The following is a 12,359-nucleotide window of genomic DNA, read 5'->3' as shown; positions in this document are numbered from 1 at the left end:
GAGATGGCCCCATTTTTCGAAAATGTGCGCGCCTGGTCCCGTTTCATTGACGACGTGTTTTTTATTTGGGAGGGGGATGACACCACCCTGATGGAATTCATTGCGTGGCTCAATCTTGCTGACCCTAATCTTAGGTTCACCAGCCATTTCAGCCAAGACAAAATTGAATTCTTGGACCTATGGGTCGGACATCACAATCAGGTCATCACGGTATCCCTGTTCACCAAACCCACTGCCCGTAACACCATCCTTCAATACGGCAGTTACCATCCCCGCTGTCAACGTGATAACATCCCATTTAGTCAATTTCTCCGAATTAGAAGGAATTGCACAGACATTAGGGACTTCCTAACTGAAGGGGATATGCTGAAGGAGAAGTTACTACAACGGGGCTACCCTTACCGGCTGGTCAAGGAGAGCTTTAAACGGGCCAGATACTACAACCGTGATTCCATGTTTGAACCCAGGAACTCCACCCCTAAGGAATCGATTGTCTGCATCACGCGACACTCCACGGCCAACAACCAACTCAGACAGGCAATTAACTCTAGTTGGTTTCTTTTGAATCTAAATCAGGACCAAAATTCTCTCCCCAAACCGATCTTTGCATTCAAGCGCAACAAAAATCTTAGAAACCATTTAGTAAGAGGCAAAATGCGTGATTCGAAACCATTAATCCAAAGGTCCATTGTTGGTCCTAACCCCATTACTGGCAACCACAAATGTGGCAGATGCCAAGCATGTCCAAACGCCATAGGAGGAAATGTGATCCCCACACCCACCCGCAATATAAATCTCTCCACCATGACCAATTGTCGGACGACCAATTGCGTCTATATTATCCTATGCCCGTGCGAAATGCCATATGTTGGCGAAACGAGCAGGGAGATAAGATTGCGCATCGGGGAGCATAAATCAAACATACGTATCGGCAAAAGGGGAGCCCCCCTCGTCGAACACTGGATGTCCCTCCAACACTCTGAAACTGACCTTAGGTGGTCCATATTGGAAAAGATGCAAACTCCGGCAGGCACTGACCCCACACTGTGGAGAAAAAAACGAGAGGTCTTTTGGATCTTTTTCCTCAACAGTTTGGAAAAGGGCCTAAACGAGGAATGCCCGTGGGCCAATGCATTACTGTAAATGCTCACCTCGCCTTGCGCTGAGCAGCATTTTTGTAGACCGGGGCCCTGTTGGAACCTGAGTCCCCCCCTCATGGTCTATTATTTTCTTGCAGGAACCCAGTAATAAATAGCCCTCGCGAAGGTCCCCCTGCCTATTGATAGACTTCTCGCACTATTTCTTCTTAATAACCCTGTGTGTGATTCATTTGGAAGTAATTCGTACTCCTATCTTTATTTTTGTTTTTATTTTTGTTTCTAAAGCTGCCCGTTCTAACTCCCATTTACCTTTGTAATTGCCTAATTCCCCCATATCCTTTGCAGTGCCCCATCACCTGTTTGTGCCCCCCTTCATGCCATACGAGGTCATTTTATGCCGAAACCCGGCCCTCTTAGTCACTCTAAGATGGCCGCCACTGTTTCCTTCTATTAAGCGGCCATCACAAACCGTCATCCATTTCTATGCCCCCGTGTGAGGCCGCGCGCCCTCGCAGCTGATTACCATTACCGCGTTTACCTCACTACATATAGAGGCGCCCGAGCAGTGTGACCCTGCACCGAGACCAGCCGTTTCTTCTTCTGTGGAGTCCGCCGACCGGGACACCCGTCATGAAGCGACCTTAAGTAAGTTTACCGCCGCGAGTCCGCTATGCCTCCTTGCACTCGTTTGCCAGATCCATAGATCTTACCACTAAGGCTTTCTCCGGAAGATCATTTAGCGACCCTCTCTCTTTATCCCCTTAGTGTCTCCGCTGATCCCCGCAGCCAAGAACATGCCAGGACGGACCTCATCTGTCCAAAACTCAACAGAGGGTCCTCATTTCCATCCTTGAATCCCACTTCGGGTAAGATTTTCAGCCTGCGCCCCCCTCCCTCTCAGTTCCACCTATGGCGCCAGTGCTCCTAAACTGTGTAATTCCTTCCTTAAACCTGCACCATCTTTTGTGCATATATTTTCTGTACAGGTTTCTACTCATCCCTGTACCGGTCGGCGGCGCGCTCCCTCCTCCCTGAGAAACCACCGAGGAGAGTATTCCCTGCCACCCCAGGTAACTGTGCCCGTGTGCCTCTCCACCTGGCGTGATTGATTAAATCCAGCGCTCCTTGCTCCCTTTAACTGTCATCGCGCAATCTTCTGAGTATGCACTGTCCTTTAACAGGGTCTCTGCGCATCCCACTCGCCCCAGGATTCCATCTGCTTCGCCCCGCTTGAGCACTTCCCCGGGGGCACACCTCCTGAGAATCGACTGAGGAGAGAACCCCCTGCCATCGCTGGTAATTGCGCCTGTGTGCATCCCTATTTTGCGCGATTGTTTAAAACTTAGCGCCCCATGCTCTCATCTCCGGCACTGTGCACCTTTATGAGCATGCTCTGTTCTTCAACAGGGTCTCCACGCCTTCGACCTGCACCAGAACGCCTTCTGCCTCATCATACCCGAGTCAGGTAAACACTTCTAAATACCGTACATCCTCAATTTCAGCTTCTTTATTAAACTAATGTGCAGCCCCCAGTCAAATCCCTCTTCCCGGTTATATTTTGTGCCCACTAGCAGTCCCAGTAAAGCACTGCTTTTAAACTGTTATTCCATTGTCCCCCCATTGTGGAAATTAATACCCCTATGATACTATGAAGGTGTCCTGCAAGTCTAGTCCCGACCGTCCACAAATTGGAGGTCCACAGTCTGAATGTAGATGTGAGCCTATTTTGGTTACACCTAAACCCTCGCAAAAATGGACATACACCTAACCTTTGTTTTTAACATTTATTTCACAGAAATCTTACCCGTTTGTGGTTCCCCTTCCGCCCTTCCACTGTGCCCTGATGAAGGTGTAGTCCCGGACGGGACCATACACCGAAACGCGCGTAGGCGCTCTTTCCTATTTAGGAACCCTCAGAACCTACCCGGACCTCGAACCATCGGTCCCCACGTTATCTACAACCATCATCGCTTGGTGCTGTTTGATCGGAGAATGAATGCTGTATGAATGTTGTTGATATGCTAGAGCGGAATCTGAACCACCATTTACTTATTTTTATTATATTGTCTATTTATTTCGGTGTAGGTTAATTCTCGAAACATATTTATGTATTAGCAAAAAAAGCAATCCCTTAAATAAATTCATTCCTGAAAAATAAATGTTGATATTAAATGAATAAACCTGTTTGTGTGGTGTAATTTGCCTGGGCTTAGGTGTCTTTGTAGTAATATATTTGGACCTCTCCTAGGCCTTTTTGTTCAAATCCATAGGGCAGGTACCCGTTCTGCTTTGGATGCTTACTCCTCGTCCCCAGGGTTGCTTCAAACTTTCATCCACAACCACCACAGCCACGTTTTGCTTCCACCATTCGCTTTAAAAAATGTATTTACGGCAACTAAAAAAATGAAAAGCGTCCACGTAATTTTATAGGCGTGCATATGCATGTTGCGCGCCGCGCACCTATAAAATGATGTGACCGGCAAAGTCAAAAAGTTTTAAAAGGTTTTAAGCCGTTCAGCATTGTGGATGCTGTGCCGCATGACTAAAACCAATGGAATAGCCAATTGTCCTGAGAGACGAGACCCTTGCCTTTGCCAGTGTTTTGTTTTATTTTAGCACTTTTCCCTCTGAACAGCCACCATGGCAGTTGCAGAAAGGTGGCTAATCGCCCTTGTTTTCCTGCCTTCACTATGTGCCTCTTCATTCCTTTATGTCAGTAGTGTGTTTGCACTGCCCTTAGTTCAGTGATGCTGTTCCCTTGCTTTCTTCAGCATCAGTGCTGGAAAGTAGGGAGATCCCCGCAGCTATTTCTGTGCCCCGAGAAACATGCTGAATTTGTCCAGGTGTAGTTTTCTGACTCTGGGATATAATTCAGCAGTGCCTTCACATTGTCTGCTTTCCGTTCGGAGCAGCAACGTGCATGCGGGGAGGAGGTTTTCTTTGTTCCACTTCCACCTGGGCTCAAAGCAAAGGCCTGAGTTAAAAGGCCCTCAGCTTACCCTGCTTATCATCGAGCTATGTCTAGAGTGGAGGGGCTAAACAACATCTTTTATTAAGATGATATGTGAAGGGGCTGCGCTTCCTGTGGAAAGAAATCTCCCTGACATGCCTTAAAAGGATGATGGGTACTGTTGATAAATTGAGCAGGGATGATCTCTGGGGTGGTTCTGCTTAAAACTCAAAATGCAGTTTGCCAATGTTTTTTTCGGATTACTGTCGTACATAAACTGTTAAATAAGCTACTAATCTCTGTTATCTAAATTGGTAAAAATAGACTTTTGATTTGTAATACGTTGCTCTGCAGGTCTCTGCTTTTGGCGCATAAGGCACACAATTATTATGATGAGATTTCTCCTAGCTATTTGGCTGATGCCCGGTGGAGCTACCTGATAGCTAAAGAGGAGATGGGCTGTGGACTTCCCCCTCGTCAGTCACCTACCCAGACGGACATTGGTCAGACTCCTTCATCTCTCCATCCTACCTCCTACCCCTTTAACCCACTCCCTTACGATTCTAAGCTCCATTTATTTCATCTTTTACACTCTTGAAATGTTTTTCTAGTATCTGATGTAACGTGTAACTGATGTAATTTTGTAATTTCTGTGGAACCTTATGTTAAGCGCTCTGATACCTCCAGGTCTAGCCAGCGCTATATAAAACTCTCAAAAATAAAAATAAATAAATACAATAAATTTCTGTTTCTCATCAAGGACAACAATGAAGTACTTTGAAGTTTTTTCTTAATTGGTAGTGAACCAACAGCTTTTTCTTCTTTAAAAATGAATGTTTCTCCCAACTTTTGCACTTTCCCCAATGTAGTATCAAAGCAGGACATTCTTATGTTGTGGAAGCAGTCATATATTGTTTAAGCAATATGAAACCACCGATACCTTCTAGAACACCTAAATGTTTGATGCTGTGAGAAGGCTTTTAGAATTACATCTTGAAGGTTACCGTTATGTATTTTAAAGCTTTATTTTGCTATGTTAGCTAGATATGGCTGGCAACTGAAAATCTAATGATGGACAGTATCCAGCATGCCGTTGTTATTTTAAAAGTCGTCTTTTCTCTCTCGTTTAATGTATTGAAATGATTTTAATTATCAGAAATATTTTTGCATTTAAATTGCTAGTCCTACTTGACACAATCTTCCCTTTACGCCCCCTTCTTCATCCCTCATAAACAAAGTGGATTGCTCTATACTTTGCAACCCCTCACTACACGTCCACCTTCTTATATGAGAAGATACTTACTTAATTACTTATGCCAAAAACCTCTCCTGAGGAATAGGCCACCAACCAGGACTATCCAGCCATCTCTGTCCTTGGCTTTCATTTCAATCTGACTCTACGTGTAACCCATCATCTTCTCATCCGCCTCGAGGCCTCTGCACCATGTGTTTCTCGGCCTTCCAATTTTCCTTTTCACTTGAGGGTTTAAGGTCAGGGTGTGCCTGGCCGTTTTTGATGCAGGCATGCAGAGGGTGTCACCTAGTCAGCCCCAGCATCTTTTCATGACTTCTTTATGAGCTGGGAGTTGGGAAAGTCTGATACCATAAGTCGTTGTTGCTGATGGTGATTGGCCAAGGGATTCAGAAGATTTTCCTCAGACAGCAGTTGATGAAAGCCTGGACTTTGTTTGTGATGGTCACTGTTGTTCTCAAAATTTCATCTCCATACAGAAGGACCGATTTCAGATTGGTGTTAAAAATCTTGACCGTGGTTTGCATTGTTAGGTCCTTTGAGCTTCAGATCTACTGTAGCTGAATGAAGGTAGCCCTTGCTTTGCAGATTCTTGCCTTGACTTCAGCACCTATGCCGCCCTGCTAATCGAAGACACTGCCCAGGTAGGTAAAGGCCTCAGTCTCTTCCAGTGCATCGCTTGCAGTTGTGCTGGCTGTGTTAGCCTACAGGATCCTGTTGATGTTGAGGCCAAGTTGTGTTGATGTGGCTGCCACATTATCGGTCATCTCTTGCAACTACAGGTGAGTGTGAAGAAATGCGGCAAGCCATCATACATTTGAGAAATGGAAGACAGCAGCACCTGACAACATTCCTGCATCTATGCCAACTTCATCGACTACGAGAAGGCATTTGATGCATGGATAGACAGAACCTTTGCCACCACAGTGTGACAGATAAACTAGTAAGAATCATCAGGAACTTTTACAAGGGAATGACCTGAAAGATAGAACATAGAGGACAACTCACGGAAGCCTTCCAAGTGAGGGCTGGGGTCCACCAGGTTTGTTCGGGTAACTAGTCACAATATCGAAAAAAACACATATCGACTGGACAGAATATCAAGTTTTTTTATATAGAATGGCCAGAATATTGAATTGCAAAAATATAGTGGTGCAGAATATCGAAATTCAGGTAAGAAATAACGATTTCCATAATATGGAAGTTAGTAATATCGACAATCATATTATAGTAGTTAAAAAAATATCATTTTTTAAAGTGTTTAAGTGTTAGTATATGTGTTAAAAGTACGTATTATTTTTGTAATATATGTTTGAATTTTTTTAAAGTAATTAATTTTATGTGATTTAATTTCTGCGTAATTTAATTCCGTAGCAGGTTGTGGGTTTATAGGGGAATAGGGTGGGAAGTAATTTAATTATAGTAAATTAAATATTAATTTTTAGGAATTATTAATTATTTTTAATTTAATTTAGCATTTTAGTTCTGTAGCGGGGTGTGGGTTTATAGGGGAATAGGGTGGGAAGTAATTTAATTGTTATTAAGTAATTATTTATTTTTATTTCTTTGTATTGATAATGATTTTATTGTTAATTAATTATTAATTGTTAATTATTTTGTATTAATTGGTAATTCATTTTTATTAATTGATCATTATATTAATTGTATTAATGTATTATTTGGAGCAGGTTGTGGGTTTATAGGGGTATAGGGTCGGAAGTAATTTAATTGTAATTAAGTAAATATTGAAATATTTTGTGTATTGATCATTGATTTACTGTTAATTAATTATTATTTGGTTGTTAATTAATTAGTAATAGGTAATTAATTTTTCATACATACAATGTATTGGTATTTATCATAAATTAATTATGAAATATTTTGTAATTGGTAATAATTTTAATTAATATTTTATTGGTATTGTTAATTAATTTATTTTTATTTCAATATTACGTCATTAATTTCCCTACTGTTGCACTCACTGGAGTGGGAATAGTAATTTTTACCCCTACGCTATTCAACACTTTCCCTACTGTTGAGCTCTCTGAAGTGGGAATAGTAATTTTTACCCTCCCATAATCCAACGCTTTCCCTACTGTTGAACTCACTGGAGTGGGAATAGTAAATTTTACCCCCCGCTATTCTACGCTACAAATATTGAATATGTGTTATTAATATTAAGTTAATATATATATATATATATGTATTAAAAAATAAAAATGCATGTTTATTTTTTTTCTTATTACATTAATTTATTAATTCTAAGGTTATTTAAGTATTTTTAAGTGTGTTTTAGTTAATTATATTTATTATTTCATACATTTTACATAACTTTAAAGACATTTAAAAAATTAGACATTTTAACAAACTATATAATTTACAACTATATTTTGGATTTGATATTTTTGTACTTACCTGTTTGTAATAGGAATTCGATATTCTGGCATTCTATATTTTTTCCTCGATATTTTGGTAATTCTATATTTTGCTCCTCGATATTCTGTCAGTGAACCGTTTATTTGCAATTACCTTTTCTCTTCCTGCTGGCCACAGACTGGATTATGAATACATCCACAGCAAGGAGATGAAATGGGATCCAGTGGACACCTTAGATGCAGCTTAATGACCTGGACTTTGCAGACAACCTGGCCCCACTCTCCTTTGAGAAAATACACTTTTGTGCACCTGCTTCTCATGACCAATGATTGAAACAATTTAAAATTGAGTTCAGTTTTAAATTCCCTGAATGAGTAAACAAGGATTTATCTTCTTCTTAATAATATATAAAGAATAAACTAAAGAATAAATATGTTAACATTTTTAAAATACACTGTAGCACCCTATATTTTGTAAATATAGGGTACTACAGTGAATTTCCTATTTGTAACATATTTGAATTTTCACAAAGAAAGTCTATGTGGTTCCGCCATAATGCCTAGAAATTACCACCCTACTTAAACATGTTTTAGGAAAAGCTCAGTTCCCTCTAAACTGTCATAAAAATATATCCAAAATTATAAATTAATGTATCTATCTATTAACAATTTAATAATGTGGTAATAAGTAGAGAACAACATTAAAACCTAGTCCTTATCTGTATCTAAGATCCTACCCCAAAACACAGCGAAACGCAGAATACAGCCAAACTTTGTTGAAAACTGCCTGGCTGTGTTTTTCATTTGGTAAACAAAGTTATTAGCCAATCACATACTGGCTTATCATGTGCATGTACCATGGTATAACGCAAACTTACCATGACACAATATATAATAAGGTATTTTAAAGCTTAAAATTCTAACACTACTTACATCACCGACACATACTACCGAAATTAACATTAACCATCATAACGCATATTGTATTGCCCTGCCACATTACATATACGTCCAGTCACACATTTCCATGCTATGTCTATTACCCACTCCACTCTGTCACTCCACTCTATGCGCCGCCACTCTATGCCACTGCACTCTATGCTACTCCACTCCACTCTGTGCCACTCCACTCTACACATCTCCACTGTATGATATTCCACTCTACACCACTCCACTCCACAATACTCCACTCTACTGTAAGCTATTGAACTGTATGCCAATACACTGTACCTCACTCCACTGTAAGCCGCTCCACTGTTCGCTATTACACTCTACCGCACTACACTATACACATCTCTACTGCTCGCTACTCTACTGTACTCTATTCTACTGTATGCTACTCCACTCTACTCCAATGATCTCTACAACACACCACTGTATGTTATTCCACTGTACGCCACTCCACTGTACCATAATCTAGATTTTGCCATTCTACTATACACTATTTCCCTGTACTCAACTACCCTTGAGGCCTCTGAACACTAGGTTATTCAAATCTATGCCACTCTAGTCTACCACACGCCACTGTACGGTATTCCATTTTATGCTACTTCACTATACCCCACTCCACTCGACACAACTACATTGTATGCTATTCCAATGTACACCACTCCAGAGCTCTCAAGTGTAACCCACTCCACTGTATACCACTTCACTCTACGCTACTCCACTCTACGCTTTTTCAGTGTATGCTACTATACTGTACATTATGTTACTGTATGCCACTCCAACCTACGTCACTCCCTAGTACACCACTCCCCTTTATGCTATTCCATTGTACACCACTACACTCTGCAGCACTCCACTGTGTGCTGCTCCACGAAACTGTACTCCATTCTATTCCACTGGATGTAAATCCATTCTGCCCACTCACCCTCCTATTCCACTCTATACCACTCCACTCTATGCCACTCCACTCTTTTCTGCTATACGCCACTCCACTGTACACTACACCACTGTACGCTAATCCACTGTATGCTATTCCAAATCTATGCATTCCACTTGACAGTTTTCCACTGTACTCTATTTCAGTGTATGCCACTATACTGTACACTATTCCACTGTATGCCACTCGACTCTACCTCACTGCACTCTATACCACTCCACTCTACCCCACTTTATTGTACGCTATTCCACTGTAAACCACTTCACACTACAGAATTGCACTCTAAGGGCCTCATTAGGATGGCAGGTGGACTTTGCCCGCCCGCCATCCTTGCGGTACTAGGGACCGCCCTCCATAAGGGCAGGGGTCCCGTCGGCAGCATTAGGATGCACCCGCCACAGTGGCAGGCGCATCCCGCCTTCCTACCATTGTGGCGGGTGGTGCACTTCGCACCGCCCGCCACAATGGCAGGAAAGCATGCTGTGCACTTCCATGCACAGCATGGCAGGCACCGCGCGGTGCCTGCCATGCTGTGCATGGAACTGCTGGGGGTAACATAGGTACACCCCATGTGCACCCCCGACCCCTTGGAGTCCCTGGGGGCCCTCAACGGCCCCCTGCAGGGATTCTCTGCATGCCTTTCCATGGCGGCATTGCAGCCACGGAAAGGCATCCACAATTGCCCATCATATTATGGCTGGTGGTGTCTGATAGACACCGACGGCGGACGGTCTTTCCGTCCGCCGAGGTCCCCCCGCCATACTAATATGGCGGGGGGAAAACAAATGCGGATGTCGGGCGGATTGCCCCCACCAGGCTGGCGGTGGCTACCGCCAGCCTGGCGGGGGCAATCCGCCCGACATCATAATGGGCCCCTAAGACTCTGTACTCTACCCAATTTCATTCTATGTATCTCCACAATACCCCAATCCACTCTATGTTATTCCACTGTATGCCACTCTACTCTACACCCACTCCACTGTAAGTTAATGTACTGAATGCGACTCCACACCACTCCACTTTACTCCGTTGTACACTATTACAGTGAATGTCACTCCACTCTAGGCTGCTCTATTCTATGCCACTCCACTCTACCCTACTCCACTTCACTCCCCTATGCTCTGCTCAACAACACTATACACCCCTCCACTGTACCACATTGTGCTTCACTGTATAGCATTACACTGTACAACAATTTACTCCTCTCAATGTCTCTACACAGCACTATAGTTTACTCTATTGCACTTTACGACAATCTACTCCACTCTACGCAAATCCCTCTATGCCGCTCCACCCCAGTTAAGATAGTGTATTCTATGAGACAATTCTCCACTGTACTCCACTCTAACCACTACTGCACTCTACGCCAATCCACTGTACTCTACTTTATGCCACTCAACTCTACAACAGTCTATGCCACTCCACTCAACCATACTGTACTGCACTCTACTACAACCGACTGTACAACACTTTAATTGACTCTGTGACACTCTGCTCCACTCTACGGCACTTTCCAACACTCCAGTCCACTCCACTGTATCACACACCACTCCACTCTAAAATACTTTACTCCATTGTAAAATATCCTACATTCCAAGTCTTGTTCACCACCAAATACAGTCGCACCAGGCGTGTCGTATGTCACGATCATGGAAAAGGTGCAGCGGGCTTGCAAACTCATTTTATTAAATTATAGAATTTTGAGCATCATAAAACAACAGGAAGCCTATGCATTTCGGCAAACTACTTCAACCTGGCCAATCTGTTTCCCATCACCACTGTGACTATATACAGTCCTTCTTCCATTGTGTTACCACATGGTTTTAACAACTAGACAGCCACCTCTATATTTCCTCTGTCCATACATCAGCACCATGACTGTTTCAACTTTTTGACTTTGTCATACAATATTTGCACTAGAGTTCTCTAAGTGTGCATTTGTTGTACATCCCCCACCCCACTCGTTGCAATTCTTATCTCATGTTTCTGTTCCGCTCACCTTCTCGGACCCTGTCCCAGACCCTTCAATGTCAAAACAGGTAACACCAGTTGGTAAGTCAACAAAAGAAAAGGGGGGGACCAGGAGCTAGTTAAGGTCCAGTGTCCGTGCTCCTCTGTTAGTGGCTATATCAAAGAGGACACTGTTCCGGGGTAATGGACGCATGTATGTCACCCAAATAAGCAAGAAAGAGGAGAAGTAGGATGAGGGGTTAGGAGAAAAATAGAGGTCGAAGGAGAGAGTAGTGGTAGAGGGAGGGAAAGGGGGAAGAAGGGAGAGAGAAAAGAGGCAGTTGTTCATCCCTGGTTTTAAGGATCCAATCCCGAAGGGGAAGGCCAAGTCTTGCCTCTTATTCGCCCTCACACACCCAGAAGGATGTCATGCTTCATCATCGGACTTTTGGTGCTCCTCGTCAGACCGGCGCTGCAATGTCTGACGGGCCCCCAGAGGGTCTCTTTAGTGGAGATCTTTAAAAGAGAATACGCCGTAAAGTGCGCACAGGTGTGGGGGTGGGATAGGTAACAGGAAGGATTCTGACAGAGAAGTGAAGTGGTGCGTGCAAGTGAAGTTAAAAATACCTAAGTGCATCCAGTCTTCAGTTATTTATTCTCGTAGTGTCCTTGGTAAGCTAAAAACCAACAGGTTAGTGAGTTACGTGGGGCTACAATGTGCCAGTATAACTAGTCACGAGGGCGACATGTTTCACGCTTGTGGTGTCTAAATGATCAGTAGCGTTTCTTCAGGACCTAGAAATAAAGGGTGTGAGAAGTGCACGTCAAACTATAAAAAAGAAGAAGG

Source organism: Lissotriton helveticus, chromosome 11 (genome assembly GCF_964261635.1).
Source record: "Lissotriton helveticus chromosome 11, aLisHel1.1, whole genome shotgun sequence".
Lineage (NCBI taxonomy): Eukaryota > Metazoa > Chordata > Amphibia > Caudata > Salamandridae > Lissotriton > Lissotriton helveticus.
This window is presented reverse-complemented; position numbering follows the sequence as displayed.